This window comes from Crocodylus siamensis, chromosome 2 (assembly GCF_052110815.1).
Source record: "Crocodylus siamensis isolate JL-2025a chromosome 2, ASM5211081v1, whole genome shotgun sequence".
Classification (NCBI taxonomy): Eukaryota; Metazoa; Chordata; order Crocodylia; family Crocodylidae; genus Crocodylus; species Crocodylus siamensis.
The window spans coordinates 12667763-12679994 of NC_143396.1; the positions used below are offsets into that span (position 1 = coordinate 12667763).

Genomic DNA, 12232 nt, shown 5'->3' on the forward strand with positions numbered 1-12232 from the left:
CTCACACCAGGTTCACCACGGTGAGACTCCAGTCATCCTGATGGAGTTATTCTCATAGTAGGCATAACATTAGGGAGAGCATGAGAAAGAACCTGAGAAGAAGGCATAGCAGAATTGTCATTAGGGACAAGCAAGTTAGACTCAAGAGATTTATAGCTCTGCAAAGGAGAGCAAAAGCAAAACCAGCCCCATTGTTCTTTCCCCACCTTGCATAATACTTTAGGTTAAATTAAAGCCAGCAAATTGCACAAAATCTGGGTCAGGTGCTCACTATTATGGCTACATTTTCTAGAGTTGGAGCTGAACCAAATATATACCCTGAACTTCGGAAAGTTTGGGCTTGGCTCTTAACTTGGCAGTTGGGCCCATCCCTAACAGCTTCAGAATTTATGTTTTCAAGGTAATACAGCCGATGGCTTCGGGTTCCACCTCTTGTAAATGAAACTGATGGGCAAGAGATCATGTAGGATGCCTCAACCCTAGCTTATCTACTTTCTAACCCTTTTTTGTTGCTGTGATTATGAAACCAAGGTCACTCAACCTAGCATTCAATTCTCAGTTTTGCACAATGGGAGGAAAAAAACATTTTTGTAAGGGAAGCAAGCCCCAGCTAGTGAACCAAACCTCCCTTCCCCTTCTGCTGTCAGGTTTTTGTACAGGGAGGTGATAGGAACTGATCGTTGTGGTGGACGTTCGGTGGAGGAACCAAGGTAGAAATTAAACGTAAGTATATCCTGATTTCTCTGTTTTCACGGTCTACTCTGCTTTTAAATCCGTATACGGGAACACTGAAATTTTCAAACAAAATGGAAGGAGTGTTGGACAATGTAAGTGAAAAATGTTGTGAAATGATTCCAAATGCAATAGAAAAGGGTGTGTGCGAGGAAAGCAGGACTTTGCATTTTATTTTGGACTGGAAAAACTACTCAGTAAAGATGAAAAATGGCCTGGTAAGGCCTTCAGCAGGTTTAAATGAGTATAGTCCTCTCCATTGTCAAATATTGAGGTGCCGATGCAGTTAACAAGTCTCTGGGCCAGTATTTCTGTGCAACACACACAGTAACGGACCTCATTTAGGGGAAGTGAGGTTTTTGTAAAATAGCCAGGTAGAAGGGAAGCACTGTGGTACAACTTCGGCAAGGGGACCCGGCTAGAGATCAAACGTAAGTACACTTTTTCACTGCTCTTCATTATTGTTTGCCACGTTTGTTCATTTTTGTGTTTGTTCTGTGTGTTATTGCAATTTATGTGATGGCCATGCTAAAAGAGTTCTTGGAGAAGGGTGATGTGAGTAAAATGTAGAATATAAACCAGTATGTAAGGGTAGAAACGCTGCTACCTCCTCGGGTGGATTTTTAGAGCTACCTTGTTATATCAGAGGTAAATGAATCCACCTAGCCAAGTGGGACTCACTTAGTTGCACAATAAATAAGTTTTTGAATGAGAGGAAGTTCATAGGCAACCACTGTGGGCCACTTTCGGCAAGGGGACCCGAGTGGAAATCAAACGTAAGTACCTTTCTTCCCTGCTCTTCATCCTTGCTTGTCGCATTTGTCCATTTTTGCAAGTTTTGTGTGTTTTGGTGGAATTGGTGGAATAATGGCAAAAGAATTACCGGAGAGGAGAAGAGTAAGGAAAGTGAAACGTGTAATATAAATCAATCTTCAAGGATAGAAAATACTGTCACCGCCTCGAGCAAAATTTGTAAAGCTAAATTGCTACATTTGAGGCAAATTAATCTACTTATCCAAGGGGGCTCATTTAGTTGCACAGAAAATAGGTTTCTGTATGAGAGGAAGTTCATAGGCAACCATTGTGGTACACTTTCAGCAAGGGGACCCGAGTGGAAATCAAACGTAAGTACCTTTCTTCCCTGCTTTTCATCCTTGCTTGTCGCGTTTGTCCATTTTTGCGAGTTTTGTGTGTTTTGGTGAAATAGGTGGAATAATGTCAAAAGAATTACTGGAGAGGAGAAGGGTAAGGAAAGTGAAACGTGTAATATAAATCAATCCTCAAGGATAGCTGTCACTTCCTAAAACAAAATTTGTAAAGCTAAATTGCTACATTTGAGGCAAATTAATCCAAGGGGGCTCATTTAGTTGCACAGAAAATAGGTTTCTGTAAGAGAGGAAGTTCATAGGCAACCACTGTGGTTCAGTTTCGGCAAGGGGACCAAGGTGGAGATAAAACGTAAGTGCATTTTTAAACTCTCTTCAGCTTCCCTCTATCAAATTTGTCCATTTCTGTGACTTTTTTCTGAGTTGGTACTTCTTGAAATGAGAGCGCTGAGAGGATGGCAGGCAATGTAGATACGTAAGGAATATACCTGTCCTCAGGAGTGGACGACTACCTCCACTGACCGCTATAGAATTTGGATTAAACTATTACATATTACATAAATGAGAGATCCCTTAGTTGTACAACAAAAAGGTTTCTGTATGAGAGGAAGTTCATAGGCAACCACTGTGACTCACTTTCGGCAAGGGGACCAAGGTGGAGATAAAACGTAAGTGCATTTTTTAACTGTCTTCGGCTTCTCTTTATCAAATTTGTCCATTTCCAAAATTATTTTGTGTGTGAGGACTGCATGAAATAGGAGCGCTAGCGGGATGGCAGACAGTGTAAGTGTGTACAAAGTATATCCACCTTCAGACGTGGAAAATACCGCCACTTCTCCGGCGAGAATTTGGATTAAACTATTATATTTGACATACAATATGTTTGAGCCCTTCTGTAGTTATACAGTAAAAAGGTTTCTGTTAAAGAGGAAAGTCATAGTTAGGCACTGTGGCTCACTTTCGGCAAAGGGACCAAGCTGGAAATAAAACGTAAGTGCATTTTATTTGCGGAAAATCCTCTCTCGCTTTGATTTTATCTAATTTAATGCACAGAATAGAAAAATGCTCTTCTTCCCTTTGTCCCTTTCTTTGCCCACCTGCCCCACTTCCAGTAACTAGTAGTAAAACTCTAACCTTTAATTGTGAGAAATAATAACTAACTGAAAATGTTTGTAGAAAAGGGTAATTTTATTAAAAAATGAGAATATGATGACTGAATTGTTGGTTAGTGAGAGTGTCAATCCTGGGTCTTCATCTGAGGACCCAGAACTGTTACTATTAGTAACAATTCAGTTCTTGCCTCTAATCTATACATTTTCAGTGAAAGACAAACCAACATTATTAACTAGGTCTTGATCTAGCACCAAATGAAGTCAATGGAAATACTTGCAATGAGTTCACAAGAATAGGATCAGTCCATACAGGATTATTTGTGTTTATTTCAGCATTTTACTAGTACATCCCATTAGGGGAAATTAGAAATTGCCTTTAAAATAATGTAAGTGGAGCACCAAGATGCCAAAGTGATTAGCATATTAAAAACTAATTTAATGGGCAAGACAGAACTTGATTGATAAAGTAGATTAGATGAGGTAGAAGCTATCAAATATCAAGTTTAAGAAAAGGAAAATACTAAAAACCTCCCTAATGAACAGACAAGCATTCATTTGAAAATAATAATTTTCCTGTAATAAACTAAGTTAAGTGTAAAACTCCATGACAAGCAGGCTATCAGGAGGAAAATGTAAGATACTCGGCAGTTAAAGTATGGCAGAGTCTGGCTGAATCTTCTTCATTTAGCAGCAAAACAGAGTAGACTGGAAATGCAATATACTTCATTGCATTTTGTCACAGGAGAAATCTGATATCTGCCCTAAAAATTCTGCTAACAAAAAAATGTGATGGGCTCATATATTTAAAACTTCGGCTTTATTGATTACCTTAGGCAAGACTTTTGCAGTTTTAATTGCAGTTAAAGCTGTACTTATTTTGAGCTGTTCTAGCGAACATTAAGAAAAAACAGTTCTCTCGTTACTTTGATAAAACTGGAGTAGGTGATAATCCAAAATGATTTTTTTTCTTTTAAAATGACTGCTTGCAAATGTTTGTAAATGCCCTTTAGTCCATATATTATTTTTAGCAGAAAATGTTTGCAAATCTGTTTTAGCTTCATATGTCGTATAGATGTGATAGCCTATTTTATATAGTGTATATATAAGACATATAGAGAAAATGCGATTCTCCTGTTTGACTGGTGTAAGTCACCGCACTTTACCTCTGACATTTATGGAGTTATATTAATGTGGCATTGGTTTAATGAAGAAAAGGTAATATATCTGCTAAATTAGGGGTCATACGTATTTTGTGTGTAAAAAGTTTTATTTCTGGTAGCGTAAGACATTTAAAAATATCTGAATGCTGAATGCTGATTCTGTGAGAATGTAGCACTTCAGACCGACGGCAGTTAGGCTGTATAGCAGAAGAGTAGGAGGATGAATTAAATAGTTTTATTCCAGGTTTCTTCAGCTCTTTACTGAGTTAGGACCCAAAGTTGCAAGATTTGTTCAGACAAAACTGCCTCCAAAATCAGTGGGGGTCTTGTCTAGATAAAGTCTTCAGGGCCAGGTCCTTACTCCCCAAGAGTCTCGGTATGGGTGCACTCAGCTAGGTTTCTTCCCATGGACTTCATTGTACCAAAATCCCAATTTGGCTCATGTAGTGATTACGTGGCATAAAGTGAGGTACAACAATACTCGAAGCAGCTAGACTAAGTGTGACCACGCTCTCAGTTGACATCTGTCCCTGATTGCAGACTGCTTCATTTTGCTATTTTTAAATAACAGGTTTCATGGCTTGATATGAGTGCTTCAACAGGAGAAAAGTTAATAAAATACTAAGGGTCTGAACCTGATTCTCCCCTCCCTTCCCCCAGCATAGTTTGGGAGTAACAGCCAAGATCACTGAATCCCACTGGTGAGGAGAGAGGAGGACTGGTCTCTAATTTTAAAAGCACCAAGCGCTTGCCTCTCCAATTGACTTCAGTTGGAGGGAAGCGTGCTCAGCACCCCTGGAAAGAGACTTTAAGGGATAGCACAGCTCAGGGGGCAGGCAGCATGTCTGGAGTGAAATCCTGTCCCAGTGACGTCAATGGCAAAACTCAGACCGACTTCAACGGGCCAAGATGTCACTCGTTGGTCACTAGAGTTCAATGAAGCGCTCAGTGGAAAGGGGCATTTGTGTTGCAATGTGCATGGCATCCGTTAGCACCCGTCTGGCAGTCTCAGGAGAGTGACTGGCAGTTGAATGTGAAGTACCGTCTTTCCTTCCTAAAGGCATCCTCTAGCTCAGAACAGAGAAACGGCTTGGGAGGAGATGGGGGGGGGGCTTGCACTGGTGTTGCTTTCTGAACTGTACCTTGTCCACGAATAAATGAAATGCCAGCACCCAGAGGTGTCCTGCTGGCATCTCGCAGTGGTGTCCTTTCCAGGCATTGCAGGACCCTTAAAGATAAGCGAGCTGGTACCTTTTACCAGGACTGGGTTCATCAGCTTCCTCTCATGCGGTGCCAACAAAATCACAGTGGAAATAAAGATGAGGCTGGATATTATGAGGCAGGTCCTCAGCTGTATAACATGATGCAGGCCAGGGAGCTAGGATGATTTATACTGCCTGAGGCTCTGGCCCTGTATTTACTTACAACAGAATTGATATATTGGGTGGTCTAAATTGATATATTTGGTGGTCTACATTGATTTTTGGGCGGTCTACAGAGGGTGACTGCCTCTGTAGCCTCTTGTGGGATCTCCCATTAACTTGCTCCATCTTTGGGCAGGTCTCTTCATCTTTCTGTGCCTTTGTATCCCCTTATCGAAAATGGAAATAAATAGGGGCATTTTGAAGGTGAATTAGTTGATGGACTGCACCTGTCTGGTCTCAGTGACTCATCAGGGAACTAATCTTATAAACAGATCACGAAGGATTTGACCTCTTGTGTGAAGTGCGGCAGGCACAGCACTACAGCCTATTCACGCATGGGCCGTCATCACTAATACCACACTATGTACTTCCCTTTTCTACAGGCAGAGAAAATGCTCAGCCTTCGGTATCCGTCTTTCCTCCGTCAACTGAGCAGCTTTCAGGGGGATCTGCCACCATTGTGTGCCTGGTCACTGGCTTCTATCCAAGTGCTGCGACCATCACCTGGAAGATAGACGGCAGCACCACTAGTGATCAAGTCCTCACCAGTGGGAAGCAACAGGATAGTACTGACAACACGTACAGCATGAGCAGCACCCTGACACGCACAGCCTCCGAATACAAGGCGCACGAAGTCTACACCTGTGAGGTGAAACACGAAACCTCGTCGTCACCTGTTGTGAAGAGTTTCAAGAGGTCCGAGTGTTCGCAGTAGGAGGACAGCAGGGGAGGGTCCCTGTTTCCTTCTGGCAGTCTTTCTTATGATTTCTTTATGAAACTATCCTTCTTTTCCATTTGTTTCCATCCCAGTATATGATGATGGAGATCTTCATGACCTCCCACCCTGCCTCGCCCCTTGCTAATTATACCATATAACTGGGCCACCCTGCCTCCTCTCGCCCTATAGCCTAATACTGTTTCCTGCTCTTATCATGTGTCAAGTATGAAAAATTCATAAATAAATGGTACGAGTGAAAAGGCATCTGTTTTCTCACTGTGTTTTTAATGTGATGATCAAAATAAAGTGAATTCAGGTGAAGTACATGAACTGAGTGTCATGCAGTTTACTATGGGGAGCTGGGCTAGGGGTACAGGATGAGTCACTGGCCTCCACTGAAGGGACACTAATATCCCATGGCACTTTTCAGACAACAGTTGTGGGGAGGAGGATCTTTGCCTAACATGTTCCCCATCCCCCAGTTCGCAGTCTGTTCTGCAGCCTTTTCCCCATGTTGACAGTCCCACTGACAATACTGGACCGGTTCACATGTGTGGGGGACTGCAGGACTGGTCTGGATCCAGCAGAATACAAGAAGCTGTGGGATATTATTATTCAGACCACTGCGTCAGAGTACCCTGGGTGTCGAGCAGTTTTTGGCCATATGCTGTCAGATCTGACAGCTTGTTCTTATGCTACATACAAAGGGTCTGATTTCAACTTCACTCACACCAGGATACAACCTGAGCAAATCCACCAGTCAGGGGGACTTGTGGGTCTCTCAGCATCTGTGAAAATCAAGTCCTTTTATTCAGCAGAGGCTTAAATGTGGATTTAGTCATCTTAGTGCAACGTGCTGCATTTAAAAATGCTGTCTGTGCTGTGGTTTCTAAGGAAAAATCAATGTAACATGAGTTCAGTGAAAAATATAACCTCATTATTATGAAACGTATAAGGGGTTAACCCCTCTTGGTGAAAAAAAAAAAGTTATTATTTTCTAATAATAATAAAAATTAATCCGAGGGTTGAAGGCCTTCTACCGCATGCAGTGACTCATACCTAAAGATTAAAGGCATCCAACGACCTTGTGCTGGCTGCCTGTATGGGAGTGAATGTTACCCACTGAAAGCTTTGATGCCTGCTCTACAGGATCAGCTGTAGAACCAGACGCTATGTTCCCCATCTGTCCACAGCTATTTGAAAAACAACTCTAGATCCTGCCTTTTTTACTCTGACTTTCTGATATTATCCATGGATTTAACATTAAAGACTGCTTCCTGGTGTTTTAAACAGGTCAGGTTCCATCAAGTCCGGGTTTCTGAAAGGCGCTTCAGGTATTCAAACCCCGTGTTGTTCAGTGGAAGTTGCTCATGCTCCTAACTCCCTGCAGTGAAAAATGCAGCTTTGCTGCTAAAGCAAGGCACTAGGAATCAATATACTGAAAGCACTAGTGCTGCACTCCCTAGCCTCATGCAGACACAAAGGAAAAACATGTGCAATAAATTTGGGTGCATCCATGTCTAAATTCCTGTCTTGAGACCATGGGGGCCTCATTTCTCTAAGGTGCTGAGCTGACTAACTCTGACTCCACTGGGAGCTAAAGATGCCTCGTAGTGGTGATCCCATCATTAAGGCACCTAAACTGAGTGCCTATGGTACAAATATTGGCCTTAATCTGTCTGGGTGTCTGGGTGGGTCTATATGAGATGCTTATTGCACAGAAGACTAATTCTACTGTGCATTAGCGAGGCGGGCAAAGCCTGTGTTAATGTGTTAATGCGCAGCAGATTTAGTGTAATGCACAGTAGCATGACAAAAAACCTGTTCATCTGCCCCAGTGCACAGTAGCACCAATTACAGTGCATTAAGTTAGGACCTGTCATTAAACTTAATGCACCATAATTACAGCACATTAATAAACATGTCAACATGCCCTCTGTTCCTCAATTTCCCCCTCAGTGGGCACGTCTACATGTGCATTAATGTGCCATAATTACAGTGCATTAAGTTGAGTACAGGTAACTTAATGTGCAGTAATTGATGCTGCTGCACATTAGTGCCGGCACGAGTCTTTTAAGTGATGCTAATTAGCACCGCTTTCACCGTGACACACTAATGCATGGTAGAATTAGCCTACTGTGCTTTTAGCACCTTGTGTAGATGCTCCCTGTAAAAAGAAAATTATAATCCCTATGTCTTTCATACAGGGACAAGTATCTTGAGCCTTAATTGATTAAGGCCAGATTCTGATCTGCCGTCCCCTTATTCACACACTAAATAGCACCACACTTCACAAGTAGGCACACTGAAATTTTTGAGGCTACCACAGAGCAAGGTGAACTTCTTTATGAGAAAGGGACCTTGGCTTTAATGCTTCAAAAGCCCTTTGAAGTCCTTGGCCTCTGGTGCTACATGGGCACATATTCAAACCCTATAGGCATCACCCTCTCTCCTCCAGATGATGAGAGGCATTGGCTTTCTTCCATAGCATGGGGATGATCCTTTTCCTATGATCTTCTGGGTGTATAATACCTAATTACTTCTCTGTTCCAGTGCAGGATGTTGGCCATACCCTCATCTCTCCTGCTTATACCTGTGGCTCTTAGTGTTTCAAGTATTGTTGCTTGTGGTTGTGAGTGGAGATTTAAAGGTGTGTTTAAGGGATTCCTTAGGTCAGTGATTCTCACCCAGGGCACAGCTGGATCCTTTAAAAGGTGTCACAAGGTGCAAGAAAATAACCAGGGTGTGAGGAGATAAGCAGATAAGATTTGCCCTTGCCTGGCCAGTCTCCCACCCCCACTGCCCAGCCCCTCTGCCAAGAGATAAGCATTGTAATGTAGAACTTAGTTTTTGAAACTGGGTGCCGCTCAATTCACAAAAGGCATGGAGGGGTGCTGCAAGCCCAGTGAGGGGTGCCTCAAGTGCAAAAAGATTGAGTACTTCTGTCTCAGGTGAGCGACTGGCTGTGAATGCCAGCGGCTGGACTCAAAGGCCCAGGAGGCTCCTGCCAGTCCTATATCCCTAACTCTGAACGACAGCAACAGACCACAGTTTTCCCCATTAACAAGCTTTGAGCACTTGAGGATATTATAGTGCAGCTTTGTCAGTTCTTGCAAAGGCCAGAATCTCCCATGTCCCCTGGTATCCCAGGGGTTTTCATTTAGGACGGTATTAGGGGTAAGAATTACACCCGTGCAGTATGTTCCATGTTTGGGTGGCACTGCAGCTCCTATTTTGCTGGCTACCATGAAATGTAAGTGCTGAGTAAACTACTGCTGCCCTCTGCCCACTGCACGTTTCACTTGGTATGAGCAGGCAAGGGAATCTCTGGAGAGAGGGTCATGGGGCTCCATAGAAAGCTTTGCAAAACAGGTTGTACCTATCCTTGAAAAATACTTTATTTGGGTGATAAGCAGAAAACTCTACAGACTTCAGGTGGTGATAATTAGGTCATGATCTCCTCTACCTCCCATCGGAGCAAGAGAAGAGCTCAAGGGATGTCACCAAACCAACAGAGAAGTCCTGAGGATCCCAAGCATCCCTGGAGGCCTTATGTATTCCTGACTACCTGGCTGGTTTAAGGCAAGCTAGAGTCCTACACCTAGCAAAAATATACTCCTTATACCAGCACCCTCTTATAGGGCCATTGCACCCACACTTAAGGAGACTTCATGGTCATAATGGTGGGCTGGAGCTGAGATATTATTATGTGATTTCCAGAACCAGGATCTGAGGCCAAGCACTAATATCCAACCCTGCCAATATTTGCAAATTCATGCCTCTGTTCACATCAGGGCTCCTTACCCATAGCTAGCTTGTACGAACCCATCTTCCAAAGGACCTGCAGGTACAGAGGCGGAACATGATGAATTTAGTGGAGTAATTCCTCTGGATTTCCATGTAAAATAAAATAGCAAATGATCTCCCTTACCTATAATGCTTTTTTATCAAGGACAACAGCCTGTAACATGCTTCATTGGTTCACCTCTGCAAAACAGATTTGCAATATATTGGGCTGTAATCAGTGATGTGCAAAGAAACAAACAGCTGTGGGTATTTGTAGTGTTGCCTACTGGTAAGAACAGGAGGATACCAGTTAGGACTCCCTGCCCAAAGTCTCAGAGCAAGCTGGGACAGAGTGAGCTATAGGACTCATTTCTCTAAATCCCAGAATCCATGTTCTCACAACCATTGCTCATTTGGGATTTATACTTATTAAGGCAAAAGTCCTATTGACTTCAGTGATGCAGGATCAGAGCATCAAGCCAAACCATTATTATTTTAGCCATTGCATCAACCAAGGAAAATTAAGGTCACTCCTTCCCAAATCAAACCCAAGCATCAGGCACTAGGATGTGATCTGCGGAGCGATCACAAAGTGCTGGTCCTTTGCAGCCACTAGAGAGGACTTGAAGGCTGTCCTCAGGGACAATCATAAAGGTTGGATGGTGTCTGTGGGAGGCCAGGTTACAACCTGCATGATGGCTGTGGGTGTCTCTCCCTCGCACTACACAATCAAAAGCCCTCTTGTTCCTCCAATGTGCAGAACGAGTACAGCAATCTGTTTAGGTGCTCCTCACTGTTGCAATCCCATCCTTTCTCTGTGGGGTCTTTGGATCACTAGCACCACATAATCGTGGATTCCAGTCCCAGCCTCCTAAAACGAGCCCTGTCCTGTTGATGGCTAGCAGAATAGAGGAGTTACAGAAACTCTTCTGCACAGCCATTCCACCCATACCCTTCCCTCAGTGACACTGCACAGCGTGGAGGTCTTTACATAGGTATAAAAACGTAAGGGGTGTTTGTACACATGCTCTGGGAGGTGGGGGGCATGGAACGAGCTTTAGTTAAAGCACCCCCACCACCATTTTTTAGCACAGGGATGCTGACACTTGTAATGCCGGAGTCTACTAGAGTGTGATAATTACCACGCTCCAGCAGACTCGATTAATTGAATCTGCTCTGGCGCAGTGTAATTACAGCACATCAGAGCAGCTTCAATGTTCGTGTGTAGGTGCCCAAGAAGTTCCAGACCGGATCAGACCAAAGGTCCATTTATCCCAGCACCCTGCCTCTCTCAGCGGTGGGCCTAGGCCTGTGTTTCTCTGGGCACAACAGATAGACCTCTCTCTCACAGTAGCAAAGAGTGGTTATGAAGGGCAAGGATATTTATGCAGAGCCTGCCCTGGTTGATCTATCCCCTGCTCCCTCCCCCTACAGCTTCCACCATTCGAAGCCTAAAAAGTCCTAATTTTGAGATTGTCCCACTATTACATATGATCATGTTTACTACCCACTGCTAGAGCTATCCTGCATGAATTTATCCAATCCTGTCTTGAACTGGATTAAATCAGCACAGCATCTTGTGGCAATGAGTTCCACAAGATAATCACATGTTGTGTGGAAAAAACCACTTCCTTCTGGTTGTTTCATTCCCTGGATAAGTAAATGAAACAGTGGCAGGTGCATGAAAGGTGAGATTAGACACAAAATAAAAGCCATCTCCAATTATGAATCCAGGAGATATGCTGATTTGTCATGGATCTGTTTATTAAGATATGCCCATGCTTAGGCATCATGGATGAGATCCTTCTCCACTGTGGTCTTAAGAGCTCTGCCATTAACATAAATGGGGTTAGCATTGTACCTCACTGATTCCCCTGATCCCAGGGAGAAAATCACAAGGTATAAATCACATTCACTTTTATTCTGCTCAGAGGGTAGTCAAAGATTTGTTTTGCTTAAAATGAGAGTACAAGTGCAAAGTCCTGCACTTAGGATGGAATAATTGTATGCACAAATACAGACTGAGGAATGACTGGCTAGGCTTCAGTACTGAATGTGGATGGTACAGCGAGCTACATGAACCAAAAGTGCTGCAAAAAAGCCAGCAGCATCCTGGGTTTAATTCAGGGAAATCCTGACTTCTGCCCAAAAGCCTGTACTATGCATTTTAGTATGTATAATGCCACAAAGGCAA

The 12232-nt window shown here is 43.1% G+C and overlaps 1 long non-coding RNA gene across 1 annotated transcript; it reads left to right on the forward strand.

Moving 5' to 3' along the window:
- The first annotated feature begins 582 nt into the window (after positions 1–582).
- On the forward strand, positions 583–6516 carry LOC149869961 (uncharacterized). Its single transcript, XR_016440658.1, has 2 exons — positions 583–723; positions 5918–6516. It is a non-coding gene; the product is annotated as an uncharacterized LOC149869961 (long non-coding RNA).
- The last annotated feature ends 5716 nt before the right edge of the window (positions 6517–12232 follow it).